Source organism: Triturus cristatus, chromosome 10, assembly GCF_964204655.1.
Source record: "Triturus cristatus chromosome 10, aTriCri1.1, whole genome shotgun sequence".
In the NCBI taxonomy this organism is placed as follows: Eukaryota; Metazoa; Chordata; class Amphibia; order Caudata; family Salamandridae; genus Triturus; species Triturus cristatus.
The window spans coordinates 1,055,783,045-1,055,800,780 of record NC_140593.1 but is presented as its reverse complement, the minus strand read 5'-3'; the positions used below and the strand labels follow the sequence as shown (position 1 = coordinate 1,055,800,780).

At 50.2% G+C, this 17,736-nt stretch overlaps 1 pseudogene across 1 annotated transcript in view; it reads left to right on the top strand.

Moving 5' to 3' along the window:
- Window positions 1-17,736, top strand: part of LOC146796554 (cytochrome P450 3A5-like) — a 152,356-nt pseudogene that overhangs the window by 95,230 nt on the left and 39,390 nt on the right. Inside the window, exon 8 of the transcript XR_014969636.1 lies at window positions 1,633-1,759. The product of XR_014969636.1 is annotated as a cytochrome P450 3A5-like (transcript). The remainder of the gene's footprint in view (window positions 1-1,632; window positions 1,760-17,736) is intronic.

Sequence of the window (17,736 nt, the reverse complement as noted above, 5' to 3'; positions counted from 1 at the left end):
TTCTGTTGTTTCATCAATATGATTAAATTCATATGTACTATATGAGTGATTTAACATTTTCTTCAGAAATTGGAGAATTTTTCATTACAAGCTATCTCTGATCTAGGCCTCCACTGTACACTTGCGTTTTGATGTTCATGTGCAAGGTTGCATAAATGCCAATGCTGTCAAAATCCAAACTGTGTAGGGTATTTCCAAGAAATGTGGCTTTGCTCCATTAGATAAATATGTTATTTTTATGTTTTTGCCCTTTGGAAATTAAGTGCCCTATATAGTGGCCACTGTGGTGTCTATATTGGTCATATCACCCTCCTCCTGACATTGAATCACCAATTGAGTGGCATGCTTTCCATAAAAAATACCTGCTGCTTGAAAACAAATTAGAAACGTCAGACTCACGACAAGATAGACCTGTCATTCAGTTAAAGGAAGCAGTGAGTCTAGCAACACTCATCACTTCCACTGTATACTGTTTTTAAGGAAAGTCAACATATATACTCATAATTTTATTATCTGGGCATGAGAAGCAAATGAACAGAAGATGATGCGCCCACCCAAGATATTTTGGAGTTAAGAGGTACTTGCATTTTATGTCCGGAAGCCGCTAAGGCAGAGGTACGTCCCGGCCCCTCCCCCCACCAGCAGTGTCAAAAATTGAAAAATACAATGATATTAAACCAGGTTTATTATCATTATATTTTTCCCTCCCCAGTGAGTTTCGGGGGCGTGGCCATCGCAGGGATGGGATGCAGTCACGGAGGGAGAGTGTTGGGCACTGTGATCAGCGTGCATTGCAGTTTGGCCGGCTGTCTCAGGCCGGCCAAAGCGTCATGTGCACTGAAGCTCTCAACAATCCCAGCTGTATCGTTGGGTTGGAGACAGCAGTCACAGGCTCCCAGTCTCCCTGGGAGCACAAATCCTCAGCGCTCAGGCCAATCCCGATACTGATACGAATTGTGGATTAAAGAACACTTGAATCTTACAAGCTTTGTGTGGACTCTCCAATCAGCTTCAAACTGTATTAACACAGTGAATCCAGCTTTGTGTTGCCTCTCATACATTTGTGAATATATGTTTAATTTATGGTCTTTTAGGCAGCTGGCCATCTGAGGTGGGCAATACCCTCACTACTGTATAGTGACATGTCTAGGCAGTGCATTCACTTTTAACCTAGCTGCTTTGTTCTATAATTGTTGACAATCCTGATACTGCTCTCATGAATGAGAGCAGCATCAGGATTGGCTGCCGGGGATTCTGTGAGTCTGTACTCATGAGGAGAAGAACGTTGATGCGGCAGGACAAACAGGTGAGTTTTTTTTTATTTTGTTACTTAGTCTTAGTCTCCCCCTCCCACACCCTCTCCTCCACCTCGCCACTCAGCGCAGACATCAGCCGCTACTACCAGAAGCCCCACTTATTGAAATACTGCATGTTTGTGGAATAGTAACAATAAAATAATTGCCCGCAGACTTGGGCACAACGTGTGATGGTTAGTCAAAGGGGTTTGCTTACAGAGCAGTAACGGGCACAGTCTTAGGGTGCACAGGGCAGGCATTTTCCAAGAAAACAATACTACAGCCTCCATGTTACTTGTTACTGAACTAGGCATCATTATTTTATATTGGTTTTCAGTGGCTTTACCTTTCCTTGTCCCAATTGCGGAAAAAATGGGCCTGAGTTTTTTCCCAAGAGACACCATGGAGTTTTTGAGCAGTGCCGTCACCAGCATCAAGGCGAAGCGGAAAAAGGCAGCCACGAGGTGAGTGTGCAAAGCTTCAAAACTGTGACTGCCAACATAAAATAGACACACTTTTGGGGTTATATGTCGAATAAAATGCTCTTTCCATCTCCTGACAACTCTTGTGGCACTGGTACATTGAGTGTGATCACTGAAGGTGATAATGTGCAGTCGTTTTTTGTTGCATTGGTATGGCCAAACTGTGTTCAAATCCTAAAAACCTAAACACAGAGGACATTTGATAAAAAACTATTAATGTGTCCGACACCCTCCCTTATGATCTGTTTCTCCTGTCACTTGGCCCCTATATAAGAGAAGGACATAAGTCCTAAAAAATAAATGGGGACTGATAAGCACTAGTAATGCATAAAAGTGCCACAGGATGCGGTGTTACATAAAGGGATGCGAGAGGTCACATCATCCCACCAAGGTCTACATCTCAGACTATGAACAACCAGGTAACGTTGGGAGCTGTCAGGCCAATCAGAATGCTTTGAGGGCTATGTCTACAGTTACAGGTCCACAAAGAGGGCAGGTTCGAAGACATCAGACCTCACTTAAATGCTGCACTGGCCACAGACAGCAGCACAGCCTGGCACCCTCATGGGAAGGAGTAGACATTGCTTACCATGACAGATCAAATCCTGCCCTAAACCCCACTCCCAAAACCCCACACCGACGCTCCCGGTGACATTTTCCACCTGCTGCAAACAGGTGGAAAATGCCAGTGGTTTTCTCCATGCAATATGGAAAAAATGCTTGTTAAAGGACCTGGGGCCAAATGTATCAATTTTGGAAATAGTGATTTTCTAATTGCAATTTTCTGTGAATCACAAATAGGTAATCGCGATTCCTAATGTATGAAACTTCATGAGTTTAATATAGCAATTCCTAGTGGGTCGCAAATCGACCTACCTCATTTATGTTATAGCTCATATTAATGAGGTAGGTCGCAATTTGCGCCCAATTGGGAATCGCTAACATCACAGGGATGGTGGCCTGCTGGGGTCAGTAGACCACCATGTCCGTGATTGCTTTTAAGTATAGCAATAATTTTTTTTAAATTCTATCCATTTTCCCTAAAGGAAAATGAGATGTGTTTAAAAAAGAAAAATGGGGGGCGTGGCCAAGATGGCGGGGTGAGCGGACGCTTCCTCCCGTGGCTCCTCCGGCCCGGCCAAGCTTGAGCCCTTTTCTTACGCTTTTCTCCCCCCTGCTGAGGCTCAGCGCGGGAGAGGGGAGTGGCGGAGCATCAGGGGTGCATATTGGTGCTGTTTTGGTTCGGATCGCCTCGGGGGAACCCCCCCAAAAGTTCGATCGAGTTCAAGGGACGACGGCGAGCCCGAGGGGCGGAGCGCATTGGAGTGCTGTCCGGGCACCTCGGCTGGGCCTGGTGCTGAAAGTTGCGATTTGGAGGGGATCTGGCCCGCCGCTCGACGGAGATTGAAGGAGCCTTGCGGGAGAGGACCCGACGGTGCGGAAGGCTTGGGACGGGCGCCCCGGCACTCAGACTTGTGACGGCGACACCTCGCACTGCGGGGGCCCCTAACCCCTAGCCGAGGTACAGCGGACTCCCTGACGGGGTTGGACCATCTGGGCCCCTGTGCGTGACGGACTGGGGCCGGTGGAGGAACTTATTTGACTGTGGGGTGCTTCAGGGGCCCCGGTGGTGTCGTCGGGCCTGGTCATTTTGGCCTGCTCCGCCCTGCCGCCATCTTGTCCCCGAAGGAGCAGTGGTGGCAGCCTTCGCCGGAGTCCTGGCTGCTGGATGCAAGTGACCCCCGCTGCTGCTGGGCTGACTCTCGGAGGGATATGCTGATGAGACCCCCCCACTGCGGCCCCCTTGGTTGTCTCGCACGGGCTCCCGCGGCCGACGGTGACCGGACTGGGTCGCCATTTTGTCACCTGTGACGCAGTGACCTCGCTCGTGGGGGATACCCTCGTCGAGTGCTTGCCGGCGGCTGAGCACCCCTGGGGCGCCTGGATCTGTGCTCGACTGCGGAGCTAGCGATGTCTGGAAGAGGCGGCCCGAAGAAAGGGGACCGTACCCTGCCGGACATGCTTGGCAGGGCCCAGCAACTGCGGGACAGGGCGCAGCCCTCGCCGGGGTCCTCCCGGGCTCCGGCGGATGTGACTGGGGGGGAGCCACCCGTCACGAGGGCCTTTATGGAGGAACTGTTTAGCTCCCTCAGGGAGGACTTCCAGACACTGAAGCGGGAGGTGGCCAGCGAGGTCCGAGAAGTGCGCAGGGAGGTGGAGGGCCTTGGCGAACGTGTTGAAGCGGTGGAGACGGAGGGCCAACATCGAGCGGAGGAGATAGTCCACCTACAGCAGGGCGTTCTCCGCCTCCGGGAGCAGTGTGTGGAGCTCCAGGCCCACTCTGAGGACCTTGAGAACAGATCTCGGAGGAACAACATCCGAGTGCGTGGTGTGCCGACTGCGGATGAGGGGTCCGATCTGAGGGGCTACCTGCAGGCCCTGTTCCGAGAGATCCTGGGGGAAGCTGCGGACTTTCCCATCAGCATTGATAGGGCGCATAGGGTCGGCCGGCAGCGCCAGTCATCGGCACCTCCACCGGACATCCTGGCCTTCCTGCCCGACTTTCCACTGAAGGAACGCATCATGGCTGAGGCCCGCAGGAAACAGCCCCTGACTTTCCGGGATCGGCCGGTGGCGCTTTACCAGGACCTCTCCTCCATCACGCTGCAGAAACGCAGGTCCTTTAGGATTGCCACTGACTTTTTGCGCGAACACGAGACGCCGTACTCTTGGGGTCACCCCTTCCGCCTGATTTTTCGGTGGAATGGGGTGTTACACCAGCTACGCTCCTTGCAAGACATTTGTGGCGTCCTGGGGCTCACGGCGGCGGAGGAAGAAGGAGCTACGCCGTCGTGGAGGTCCTCGGAGAGACGGAACCGGCGGAGGTCAACGAGGCGGCGCTCAGCGGCCAGCGTGGGGCGTCCGGACTCCCCTACCATCAGGGCGGACATGGCCGACGCTCTGAGGGCGGCGGCCGGGGACTCGACCGGCTCCTCTGGCGTGGCCTTGACGGCCTAACACACACTCCGGGGGGAGAAGTCTTTAGCTTCTTGACATGCTTGGTACGGGGCGGGGGGGTTGGGGGGGGGGTGGATGGAGGTGAGTGGCTGGACGTCCACTTCGTTCCTTTCTACGGACTTGCCCGTCTTGGGGCTTGACTGAGACAATGGGGTGTTTGAGTTTGTGGGTGGCTAGTTGCCAGGGTTGTGTTTGGGGTGGGGGAGGGGGTTGTTTTGGGGTTGGGAAGGTCCCGTCCGATGTTGTCTATGCCCGCTTTGTTTCGGCTTGTCCTGCGCGGCGGCCCCGCGCGCCCCACCCGCTGATTCCCTGCCCATTGCATGGCGCCCCCGATCCCCGCGAGGAATGCCGGGCCTAAAGGTAGTGACCCTTAATGTTCAGGGTCTGAATAACCCGGTGAAGCGCAGAGCGATCCTATCGTTGCTGGAGGGGACGCAGGCGGACATTTGCCTTTTGCAGGAGACACACTTATTGCCCCGAGATTGCCATAGGATGCGTTCTGCTAAGTTCCCTACCCAGTTCTTTTCCTCGGCAGCGAACAAGACGGCGGGGGTAGCCATTCTCCTAGCGAGCTCCTTTCGGGGGGAGGTTTTGCATAAGTGTGCTGAACAGAAGGGGAGGCTCCTTGCGTATCGCATGCGCCTGGGGGGCATAGCATTTACGGTCGGCTCCGTTTATAGCCCAAACGATCACCAAGAGCGCTTCCTAGACTCCGCGCTGGTGGATGTCACTGCTTCCCCCGACCGTCACATTATCTTGGGGGGGGACCTTAACATTGTCTTCGATTCTGTGATGGACAGATCGGCGCAGCGCTTCCCGCAGACGGGGGAACTGTCCCAGGCTGGGAGGGCCCGGATTGCGGAAATGGACTTGCACAACCTCTGGCGCTCCATGCACCCCACGGATAGGGACTACTCTTATTTCTCGCACGCACACCGAACCTACTCACGGCTGGACTACCTCCTGGTGAGTGGACCGATGCGTGCCGCTGCCACGGCGGCGGACATCGGGGTCCTGACCCTGTCTGACCACTCCCCAGTCACAGGCGTTTTTCAGTGGCCGGCGGCCTCCCCCTCTCGGGGGGTGTGGCGCCTCCGGGATACCCTTCTACACAAGAAGTCGGTGGTGCAACGCATCGGGGAGGTCATACAGGACTATCTCACCCACAATAGCAACACTGACACCTCGCAGGCGACACAGTGGGCGGCGTTGAAGGCAGTCCTCCGGGGGGAATTTATCTCTATCTCTGCAGCTGAAAATAAGGAGCGGCAACTGAAGAGGGATGAGCTGACAGCTCAGGTCCGGGAGCTTGAGCAGGTCCACCGCCGCACGGGGGCGCCGAGGGTGTGGAGGCAGTTGAAGGCAGCGAGGAAGCTCCTGTCGGCTCTGGATCTTGACAGGGCGGAGTATGCCGCCCTACGCTTGAAACATGCCTACTACACTGGGGGGGACAGATGTGGCAAGCTCCTAGCACACCGGCTCCGGGTCGCGCAACAGCGTAGCGTTGTGAAAGAATTGGTGGGCACGGACGGGGGGGTTGTCTCCGGGGACGCGGAGGTAGCGGAATCTTTCCGCGGCTTCTACGAGGCGCTGTATGCTGAGGAGCCCTCCTCGCCACGGGATGCTGACGGCTATTTGGAGTCGGTGACCCTCCCGGTACTGGATCCGGCTCAGGCGGACCACCTGGAGCGGGACATCCATGTTGAGGAAGTGATTTCAGCTATCGCGCGGCTGAAACATGGCAAGGCCCCGGGCCCGGACGGGTACACGTCGCTATTCTACAAGACTTTTTGCACGGTCGTGGCCCCTGTCCTTACTCGGCTATTTAACTCTTTCTCCGAACCGGGAGCCATCCCTCCGGATCTCCTGAGGGCGACGGTCGCGGTAATCCCGAAACCTGGGAAGGACCGGGCCCTCTGCGGCTCGTACCGACCCATCTCGCTCTTAAATGTCGACCTCAAGTTGTACACGGGGATTCTCGCGTCCAGGCTGAGTCCACACCTCCCCGGTCTGGTGGAGGCGGACCAGGCTGGTTTTGTGCCCGGCAGACAGACGGTTGACAACACCAAGCGGGTGACGCATGTTCTGGAGAAGGCCTCAAGGATCTCGGGGGAGCGGATGTTGCTGTCCGTAGATGCGGAGAAGGCCTTCGACAGAGTCCACTGGCCGTATCTTGAGTTGGTCCTCAAGAAATTGGGAATCGGCGATAAGTTCCGCACCATGGTATTTAACTGCTATAAGCATCCCTCAGCGTCGGTGCGGGTCAACGGGTGTAGCTCCGGTGGCTTTGCCATCGAGCGCGGCACGCGGCAGGGCTGCCCTCTTTCGCCGCTCTTGTTTGCCCTCTACATGGAGCCGTTTGCTCAGAGGATTCGTAATAATCCGGATGCTGTCGGGGTCCGGATGGGCCAGTACGTCCACACCGTCAGTCTCTACGCGGATGATGTCCTGTTGACCTTGGACGACCCTAGGAGGTCGCTGCCTGCTTGCCTCCGGGAGCTGGACGCCTTTGCGGGGGTGGCCGGCTTCAAAATGAATATGAGCAAGTCGATGGCGTTAGACGTGTCCCTGGCTGCGGATACCAGGAGGGATCTTCAGCGGCTCTTCCCCATGCAGTGGTCCTCGTCCACGGTGCCGTACCTGGGGATCCTACTGGCGCCTACATTGCCGGAGATGGTTACGGCCAATTATGCCTCCCTCAGCAGGAAGATCAAGGATGAGCTTGGCCGCTGGAACAAAGGCCTGCTGTCCTGGCTGGGGCGAATCGCGGCGGTCAAGATGACGGTGTTGCCCCAGATACTATATCTTTTCCGGGCCCTCCCGCTCCAACCCCCGGTGGGCTGGATACGACAAATGCAGGCTGACATCTCCCGCTTTGTCTGGCAGGGCCGCAGGCCACGCATGAAGAGGGTCCTCTCCACGCTTGCCCCGGAGGCGGGGGGTCTCGGCATTCCAGACCTCCGTAAGTACTTTCAGGCGGCACAACTACGCTATCTGGTGGAGTGGAGCAGGTGGGAGTCCGACAAACATTGGCTCTTCCAAGACCAGGCAGTGGCGGGCCGCACCTTACAAGAGGTTCCATTCCTGCGCCGCGCGCATCGCCCCCCTAATCTTTACGCTTCCTTTGTTACGCGGGTCCCCCTGCGTGTGTGGGACGCGGTCTGTGAGGCCCGGGGCCTTACCACCTTCCCTTCGCCGCTCACGCCCATTGTGGGCAACCCGGACTTCTCCCCAGGGATGGAGCCGGGGGTTTTCTCCCACTGGGTGCAGGCGGGCTGCAGGGCACTCTTCCAGATCTATGGCCCGGAAGGCGTGGTTCCTTTTCAGCAACTCTGCCAGGAGTTCGGCCTGACGGGGCTGGACAGATTGCGCTACATGCAGGTTCAGCATTGGGCCCTCCAGCCCCAGGTGCGTGCCACCGCCGCCCGTCCAATTACACCGTATGAGAGGTGGTTGGCTACTCGGACCTCCGACGCTAAGCTAATTACCGATTTGTATAAATACCTACAACCCCCGCCGTTTCACTATTACAACCCGGGGAGGGAGAGCTGGCACAGGGAATTGGGTAGGACACTCAGCCACAAGGAATGGGACAAAATTGCGTATCGGGCGCGGCACTCTGCATATCACACGGGCCTTACGGAGACCTTTACTAAGGTGTCCACATACTGGTACTACACCCCGGAGAGACTGTATGAAATGCATAAACACACTGACAGGGGGTGCTGGCGGAGCTGCGGGCAGGAAGGTACCCTTTCACACATTCTTTGGGATTGCCCAGTGCTGACCGCCTACTGGAAGGAAGTTTTGGACGAGGTGGATAAGCACTTTGGGATAGAGCTGCCGCGACTCCCGGCGTATGTCCTGTTGGGCCTCCCCAATGACCTAATGTACCCACTGAAGTCCCGTAGGGGTAGGCAGATCGCAATTGCGCTGGGGTCTGCGGTTCAGAACATTCTAATCCACTGGCGCACAGCCACCGTCCCCTCCATCACCGGTTGGTTGCATAGGCTTTGGCATGTGCTGGGGATGGAGAAGCTGTCGCTTACGGTTGCGGGGGAGATAGACCAATTTGAAGAGCTGTGGCAACCCTTTCTAGCGCTGCTGTCCACTGAATTCCGGGAGCTCACCTGCCCGAGGTATCTTAGGCTTCTCAGGCTGACGCCGCCGGTGACCCCGGCGGACTAGTTTACATGCGAGACGGGGACCTCCCGGGGAGGGGGGAGGGGGGGTGCGGGGCTTCCTGGTGAGGATTACTCTGGTGCGGGACCATAGGACGGGGGGGGGGGGGGGGTTCGTTACTGGGAGGATGGGGGATGAGGGGGGGGATTGTGTTCTGTTGAGTTGCTGATGGCTTTCATTGCTGAGATTTGGGGTGTCGGATACGCGGGGGGGGATTCCATAGCTTGCATTTCTAGCCTTCATTTACTGTGTTTTTCCCCCTGACTCACTGCGCTACCTATTGCCAACCCTCTGGAGTTGCACTCTTTTTCTTTGACTGTATCCCATGTATCCTGACCTCCTATCCCCCTCCCCCATGGTTTGTTTTTGTCTCAATAAAACGTTTTAAACATAAAAAAGAAAAATGAAAAGTTTGCTTTTCATTTTTTAAGAGCAAGAAGTGATCCATGGGACCACTGCTGGCTCTGAAAAAACGTTTTTGCTACCATTCCCAAAGGGGCAGGGGTCCCTATGGCACCCCTTGCCATTTGTGAATCGATTACCACCTACTTGAAGTAAGTGGTAAAATGCAAATATTTTGCGACTGCATTTCGGGGAAAACAACTTTTACAATCCAGTCATTAGACCACAATACCTTTACAACGCGGTCGTTACAATGACCGCATTGTTACAACGCGATGCCATTACTACCCAAGTCATTACATCGACTTGCACTAGATGGCGCTCTAACATAAGGAATAGTATAATTTACTATCCCAACACCTTCCCTACTGTTGCGTAGGCTGGAGTTGGAATAGTAAATTATATTATCTAATGTTAGAGCAGCATCAACTGCAAGTCGATGTAATGACTTGCGTAGTAATGGCATCGCGTTGTAACAACGCTGTAGTTCTAACGACCGCGTTTTTAAGTAACGCGATGTAATTGCATGCGTTGTAGCATGCTATATTCGCATTTCGGTCACAAAACATTCTTACTTACCGCTGCAATTCAGTATTAAGAAGGGATGCCCTCAACATTCCCCTTCCTAATACAGAATCCCTAACCCATTTTGCGATTCGGTAATAGGTTACTGACTCGCAATATAGGGTTTGGTACTTAGGAAAAGCCTTTTTCCCGGTAGCAATTATCCTGATTCTGCGAAATAGGTCGTTTGGGATCTTAAAAAAGGTCCATACATGCTGCCCCTGGTATTTCTAGGTTCATGCAGTCATTCCCATTCTAGGGAGAAAACTCAGAATAGCCTCTTTTTCATTATTATTATTATTATTATTATTATTATTATAAATAAACTGAATTTGTAAGGCGCTCAGCTACCCCAAAAGGTTTCCCAGTGCCAACCAGTAGGAGGAGAGAGCAGACTAGGAAATTAGAGATTTAAACAGCCAAGTCTTTAGATTTTTACCGAATCTGCCATATGTGGTTTCCTCGCGTAAAGTTAGCGGCATAGAATTACATAGAGTGGGATCAAGATAAGAAAAAGAATGTCCGCGCATACGCGACAATTTAATTTTGGGGATGATAAATTGTGCTGCATCCAAGATGCGATTTTGCTCAAACCCAACTGGAGGGCCGAGATCTCCGATCCCTTAGACGAGGAGAGGGAGAAGATGATCTGGGTGTCATCGGCATAGGAAAAAAGAGACAACCCTGCTTCCCCAGCAACATCAGCCAACGGTCGGACATAAATATTGAACAACAGTGGGCTCAGGACCGAGCCCTGAGGTACACCATAAGGTAAAGCATAGGACTTGGAACTGGCCTCTGTAGAAAAGACCTGGAAAGTTCGATTGGTTAGAAAAGAACAAAGCCATTGTAGGGCGAACCCTCAAGGCCCAGTGACTTCAGGGCTTTCAGCAAGGTAACATGGGACACCGTGTCAAACGCAGCGCTGAGGTCCAACAGGACAAGAGCCGCTGTGTCTCCCTCATCCAGTCGGTGCCTCAACCTTTCAGTGACTCCAAGGAGCGTTGATTCTGTAGAGAAACCAGCTCTAAATCCAGGTTGAGAAGCGTGAAGACATTTCTGGGACTCAACAAAAGAAGTCAGCTGAGTATTGACATGTTTTTCAAGGATTTTAGAGAACGCCGGGAGTAACGAGATGGGACGGAAATTAGCTAACTTAGACATGTCGGCGTTGGCTTTCTTTAGGAGAGGGAGCACCATTGCATGTTCCATTCCAATGGAACTAGGCCCTCCTGCAGGGAGGTATTCAAGAGGTTCATAATTATGGCAAGGATAGGAGCGTCAAGCTGTTTCTTCACAGCAATTGGGAGTATATCACGGGGAGATCCAGATTTAATTTTTGTCAAAAGATGATTAAATGAACTGTAATGCAAAAGGAACCAGGCTTCCAGTTTGATGGCTGGTTTAGTGTCAATAAAGGTCTCAGTCCTATCAACACTGGTAGAATTGGTGGAGAACCCAGGATCAACTGGAAGGCTTTGTAGTTTAGAGCTAGATAATGCAGAATGTATTTTACTGACTTTGTCCTCGAAATACAGGGCGAGTTCTTCCCATTGAGTACCAGTGAGAGCAGGTGGAGTAGTTTGAGTTTCCGAACCAGATTACTCTTTTACCACCTTGAAGAGGGTTTTGGAACAGTTTTGTGCTTGAGAAATTTTATCTGAGAAAAACTCGGCTCGTGCAGCTCTACATAGAGTATGATATTCCTTTAAGACTTTTTTATATGTCACTTTAGCAGCTAACTGGTATTCTTTCCTCCAGTGTCTTTCAAGGGTTTTACATTTGGATTTTCCAGCCTTGAGTCTATTAGTGAACCAAGGGGCTGGTGGACGGTGATTGTTAGAGCATGTATTAGTCAGGGGGAGGCAGGTGTTGAGTGCCATTAAGATCCAGGTTTGAAAGGAGCCGAGATCTGTTGTTAATGGCAATCCTACCTCTGTCCATTAAAAGCCACATAGAGACTATAGGGGCACAAGGTTAGACTTCCAGTGAAATGATCGTACCAGCATTAGGGAAGAGCTGGGGGGCAGCTGAGACCAGACAAATTGGAGAAGTAGGGATCAAGCAAATGGCCCGCCACATGGGTCGTACCTGAGTTGCAGAGCTGAACGTTCAGTGCTTCTAAGTCAGCAATAAGTCACATACTTTTAGAGCATTTGGGGTGTTTAGATGTAAATTTAGATCACCCAAGATGGTAAAATTGGCTGCTTTCAGGATGTGAGGGATTACTGAGTCAGGGAAGGATGCCACCCAGGACCCAGATGGGCCCGGGGGACGGTAAAGCAGTATGCCAGAAAGAGTGAACTTAGGTGTAAGCATAATTTTGAATAATAGGGCTTCACAGTCAGTGGCCAAGAAATCGTCAGTTCTGCAGTCAAGGGTGCTTTTATAAATAATCGCTATGCCACCCCCTATTTTCTGCTTTCTGTCCTTCCTGATAATGGAATAATTGGGTGAAAGTGCTGCTGCCACATCAGAGCCTGAGCTGTCTTGTAGCCAGGTTTCTGTACCACATCTGGTTGGTTGCTAGACAGAAGATCAAAAATGCTCTCCTTATGTTTAGGTAGCGAGCGACAGTTACTGTTATAAAAAGTAAAATCCTGATGATTTGGAAGTAAGCTTTTAGCTATAGTTTTCACGCATGGCGCAGCAGAGGTGAGAATCTCTTTAAAACTTTGTTTATGACAAGTGTTTCTGCTGGTCTCATAGTTTTCCCTAAGGTAGGTAAAGGAAAGATTGCAATCAATGCAGTCCAAAGAATCTTCATCTAAATTAAGCGTTCTACAGTTGGAAGAAAGGACCGGACAGAGCTCATACAGGCGTTTAGCAGTGTAAGTATTCCTCCCAAAGTTAGTTTGGCCAGGAGTTATGGCCCCTGGTCCCGGTAGGTCACGGACAGGCGCAGACGGGCTTGCCTTTGGTGCGGCTTCGGCACACCATCGGTGCGTCCACTCTCGGTTCATGAAATAGTGAGCCAAGGCGTGACGCAGCATCAAAAGCTAGAATGCTACCTGTAGCTAACTTGAGGCACAAACAAGATGGCCTCTAGGGAGCAGAGCTCCTGATTGATAAAGTGCAAAGTGTAAAAATACAGATGCGGGCAGCTAAATTAGTCAAATTCAAATTCAGTGCAAACCAGACAGTACATATATTCCAAGTAAGCAATTTTAAAAACACTAAACAGATTCAGCGTGGCAATCAGAAAATAGATTGGCAGGAGCCTACCGGCGCTGCGCGTCCGCTCTCGGTTCGTTAAATAGTGAGCCGAGGTGTGACGCAGAGTCAAAAGCTAGAATGCTACCTGTAGCTCACGTGAGGCACAAACAAGATGGCCTCTAGGGAGCAGAGCTCCTGATTGATAAAGTGCAAAGTGTAAAAATACAGATGCAGGCAGCTAAATTAGTCAAACCTGAATTGGGACCTCTTGACCTCTGATATCCACAGACCAAAAAGTGGCATACTTAGAATCAGGGCCAAGGTAGCTACAACATTTTGGCTATATGTTATTGGGGTGTTGCATTGGCTATGCAGATAGGTTTGGTTTCAGGGGGCTAATGTTCTATGCAAATGCATTTTTAAGATATAATGAATAAATGTACATACTTGGGTCCAGATTTAATCAGGGATTGCATTACCCTTGAGTCACACAGGATGTTGTAAGGGCAACGCAACCCTAAGACACATTCTCCAAGCAACTCAAGGCCACCTTGCGTGGCCCTGCATTGCTTGGCAAATATGAAGTAACGCAAGGCAGCTCAAGTCGTTGCCCTGCGTTATTCTGCCATGGAAAGGCATGCCATGGATGGAGCGTGGGTGTTCCCACGCATCCATCCATGGATTTTGATGCATTCCCTGATTTTCCAACAATGGTAAACCTCAGAATGCGTCAAAATTCTATGCCTTCCCAGTGGAGGCGCAATAAGGACAATTATTTTTATTTCCTCTTGTTGTTTTCTCTTTCTAAGTGTGCTGTAGTCTGAAGCACACTTAGAAAGAGGAAAATGGCTCTGAAAAATGTTTTTGTGCAGGAACATTTCCCTTCGTGCACAAAAACAATCCTGCCTACAACACAGGCACAAGGGTGCCTGCATTGGCGCAATCAGCACATTGTTCTCCAGTGCAAAGAGAGGACAGGAATGTGTCACATAATGGTAAGTATGTTGCATTCCTGCCCTCTCCCTTTGCACGCAACGCAGCAAGGTTTCTTGGTGTGTTGCATGAATGTATGATACATCTTGCCCTTGATCTATCAGTGGGATTTGATGAAAGTGCAGCAGGGGAATTGTGAAAATGTCTAGGAATCCCGGAAGTAATTACAATGACAATGCACACTAATTACTGGCAATGTTTAATGTATGTTAAAGGCTATTGGAAAAGAACATAGGAAAGATGCAATGCCTTATTATAATGGTATAACGGCCGTGGCACTGGCTCGTACAGAGGGTGATGGGGCGAGGTGGGGGGACACACAAATAAATAAATAAATTGACTTACCTTTGTAGCGTGACATCCTCCTACCTTAGGTGTCTTCAGTAATCTCCAGAAGCAGGAAACTGAACTACACAATCCTGGTGCTGCTCTCACAGCATGAGAGCAGCGTTAGGATTGGATAGAGTGGACTCTCTCAGCGCTCCTAAGAGCACTGGAGGCCATGCTTTCTCTAACCCAGCAGTCTAAGACAGCTAGGTTAGAGAACTTTAAAATGCGCATATCTGGCTGGCCATTCCAAGTTGGCCGGCCAAAGAGACATGAGCATTTTAAAGTGCACAGCTCCTTGCTGCTGCCTCCCGGCAACGCTATCCCACCTCGTCCTAATACTAAGGGGCTGATTAGAATGGCGGGCGGACATAACCCTATCAGGAATCAGGGCCTCCTGATAGGGTGTCGGCGGTCCCGACATAGGCATTATGAGGCGACCGCCACCACAGCATTCGCAATGCCTATACTTTGCATTGCAGCGGGTGCTGCTGGCTGCTGCACCCGCTGCAATGCAAAATAGGAACACTTCACATATCCCTGCACTAAGTGGCAAGCACCACGCTGTGCCTGCCACATGGTGCAGAGATATGTAGGGGGCACCATAAGTGCCCCCTAGTGCCCATATCAGAAGGCCAGAGGGGAAGGGGGGCTCCCAAAGTCCTTTTCTGCCTGCCTTTTCATGGCGGGTTAAACGCCATGAAAAGGCAGGCAAAAAGGGACATCATAATCCCTACAGCAGTGCCAGGTAGGCACTGCCACCATTGTAGGGATTTGATCCCCCTCCGATGCACCGGCAGGCTCAAGGAGCCCGTCGAGTGTGTGCAGTTGGTCTTGCCGGCTGCCAACCATCTGCCCGCCATTGAAATATGGCCGGCAGATTTGATGGGTCTGATGGTGGTGGGACCGCCACAGATGGGCTGTCGTTGGCCATCCCACCGTCATCATAATCGGCTCCTTAGTTCGAGATGGGTTGCTAAAAAAGAAAATGGTAATAAATACACTTTATTTCCATTTTATTTTTCAGCTTTGGGGCTTGTGGGACGACGCTCCTCTGCTCAAATGGAGGAGCCGCTCCTGTATTATCAAGCTTGGAATTACCACTATAGTTATCAGCAACTCTTAAGTGAGGGCTTCAGTTGTTCTGCAATAAACAAATAATGAAGAAACGAATAAATTGCTTCAAGAAGTGTGGTATCTAATATTGTAATGCTCTTTATACGTCACTCATTATATTGCTCTCAAGGAGGGCTTAGAAATTTCAGTCCAAATATTTGTGGTACATTAGAGAAAGTGTGATATAGTTTTCAATTCAAAGATCTTAGACGTGTGTGATAACCTTATATATTTAATACCATTTATGGAAATAAATGGAGCAATTGACCCAAGAAATGACCCAAATCCGCATACATTTAAAATTAAATTGGAGCTAAGTCCTCGGTTCTTGTATTAATACAACACATTCAGTACCTTTGCTATGCCTGGAGGGGTGGTGGTATTCTACAAGTGGACAGTGACTTGTGTTGCTTTATCTTTACACTTTTGAGTAGTCTTGCTCATTAAACTGGCTATGAGCTGGCTGAGAGACCCTGAAGCACTATATGCATGTATAGGCTCATGTTCTTTCAAAGAAGAAAGAACCCGATGCATTACAGGCAGTTCGCAAGCCATGATGTGCATTTCCAACTAGTCACCATGCTGCCCTACCTTCTGTGATGAGCCTGGTATGCTAGTCAGTAGTTTCACAAAATGTATACTCGTAGAGGGTCAGAAAACCTCCTTCATCTTTAATTATTATGAGGCAGGTCACTTTTTAAAACAAGATGGCGGCTTGAGAGGGACAGCAGACTTCCATCCCTGCATTCCCAACAATGCTGCTAATGAAAAAGGAAATCCAACAGAGACACTGCCAGACCATGTAAGAATCCCAAATTCAACTATCAGGTGGATAATGTTTTTATTGCAACCACCTGCTTTTAAGCTACGCCCCTGCATATTGGACGAGGTGCTATAATTTGTGCAAGTGCGGAGAGGAGTGAGTTTTGGATGTTCAAAGCATTGGTCATGCCAAGCTTCATGAAACACTCTTCTTCATATTGCCAGAACACTAAAGCTGCACCAGCATTCAAAGTTAGCAGTGGGAATCCCCAGTAATTGATCAACTTGGGAAGGCATCAACTGGAGTATGCATATTTTGATATCAGGATCTATGAGGCGTGCATTAGCAGTGTCACTCACTTGCAAATTCAATTCAATTCTTTCTTTAGAAACTTGCAAATTGTGTCTTAGTCTATTCAGGCAAATGCATGATCTGCACAGAGAATAGGATAATGTGATCCAGCATAAAAAGCCAAAATATGCAGTTTGGATATTGCTGTTGTTGTTGTAATAACTTTATTTCGGTCAACAGACCATAAAAAGTACATATAAACTGTATCAACAAAACAAAAGAAAGGAAAAGTTCACCTATAGGTTAATACAACACATAACATTAAAAATAACATTAATCACAAGAATTATCTTAAAAGGTTCTGCCTCAAACGCCACATATAAAGCAAATAGCGAGAAACCGCAAACACAATAGGAGGATAGGTGTCATAGATCAATATTCTGCCAGCCTGTGTGAAATGCAAAAATCCCAAGTTCTTGCAGATGGGAATCAGCCAACGTTTCCTAATTGCAGAATAGGCAGGGCAAAAAAACAATACATGAAAGATGTTCTCGGTTGTATGGATGCATACAGGGCAAGTATCAATACTAGACTTGGACCATTTGGAGGTAAAAGACCCTATAGGAAGGGTACCATGACTTAGCTGAATATACAGCTTTCGAGCAGCTGGGGGTTCAATTAGATCCATGAATTCCTCAGCCTTAGGTTCTGGTTTTACAGAGAGGAACTCAGAGGTCAACCTACCCAACGATATAGAGCTCATTAATGCTTGATGGTTTAACGAGCGTAACTGAGAGAGGAGTGTATTCTTAGATATCCCAGTGCAACAGATCTCAGGAGTGTCCCCTAGTCCAGAGAAACCGAGCCGGGCACTAACTCTACTAATATACTGAAGCCATGGAATAGTTTTATGTTTAAGAATAGGCCAAATCTCAGAAAATTCTGCTCTGTAATCAGCTAATTCAGGAACAGACCACAACCTCTTCCAATACATAATTGGTCTAGCACTTATGCATGATAGGTCAGTGTCAGTGTTTACATTTGTGATATTGCCATGAACAGTGACTAATGCTGTGGGTCTTGGAAGAAGGTGAGGACTTTGGCGCTGTAGTGGAAGAGGAGAAGGCAGCAGGAGGGGATTTTTCGG